The sequence below is a fragment of the Octopus bimaculoides genome, chromosome 17 (genome assembly GCF_001194135.2).
Source record: "Octopus bimaculoides isolate UCB-OBI-ISO-001 chromosome 17, ASM119413v2, whole genome shotgun sequence".
Taxonomy (NCBI): Eukaryota; Metazoa; Mollusca; class Cephalopoda; order Octopoda; family Octopodidae; genus Octopus; species Octopus bimaculoides.
Genome location: NC_068997.1, coordinates 27,319,302 through 27,320,328, shown reverse-complemented (window position 1 = coordinate 27,320,328; position 1,027 = coordinate 27,319,302). Strand labels below are relative to the sequence as shown.

Here is a 1,027-nt window from a genome sequence, read left to right as displayed (position 1 = left end):
TTGATGTTAAGAAATCTTTGAAAGCTGACTCCACCTATGGTTTGAACCTGAAAGTTTTATCACTTAAAAACGCGTTTAAATGCTTTAAAAAATGGTAGTCAGTGTGTGGAAGATCAGGAGAATATGGAGGTTGTGTTAAAGTCTCGTATCCCAAGTCTGTGAGTTTCTGGAGGGTCATTCTTGCAACATGTGGCTTTGCATTATCGTGGAGAAGAATTGGGCCATGTCGATTCACCAATGCAGGTCTCATTTTTTGCAAGTGAGCATGCATTTCAGCGAGTTGATTGCAGTAAACCTCTGCTGTAATGCTCTGATTGGCTTCCAGAAAGCTGTAATGGACAACACCAATTGCAGACCACCAGACAGTCACCATAATCTTTTGTTGATGCAACTTTGACTTTGGGAAATGTTTGGGGGACTCATCACGATCAAGCCATTGACCTGATCATTTACGGTTAACATAAAGGATCCACTTTTCGTCACAAGTGACTATTTTGTCAAGAAAAGGATCATTAGTGTTTCGCAGAAAGAGCATGGAGCACTCTTCAAAACGCCAAACTTTTTGATTTTCATTGAGCTCATGCAGTACCCATTTATCGAGCTTTTCCATCTTACCAATCTTCTGCAGACACCAAGTGCCAATACCGACACCAAGTGCTGCTGACACTTTGACGTGACTTTTGCTCAACAATTGCTTGCAATTGTTCATTGTCAAGACTGCATGACCGCCCTCAACCTTCTTCATTTTCAAGGCTCTCATCACCACTACAGAATTTCTGAAACCCCCTTCATACTGAGCGATCACTTGTAGACCTCTCTCCCCATGCTCTGTCGATATTGGCAGCAGTTTAGGAAGCATTGTGCCCAAGCTTGAACTCATGCAAGAAAAGTAAGCGAAGGTCCTTTTATTGTCATGTTCATAATTAACGGCACCTATGCTTCAAGAATGTTTTCTGTCTGAAATAAGTAGAAAATTATTTAAGAGCATACATCAGTTATTAAGGATCTCGAAATTCACCTGAAATAT

General features: G+C 40.8%; 1 protein-coding gene across 1 annotated transcript in view; it reads left to right on the top strand.

The window, feature by feature from the left end:
• LOC106869454 (A disintegrin and metalloproteinase with thrombospondin motifs 9-like) overlaps nt 1-1,027 on the top strand; it is an 11,403-nt gene that overhangs the window by 9,928 nt on the left and 448 nt on the right. The gene's annotated exons all lie outside the window — the stretch shown is intronic.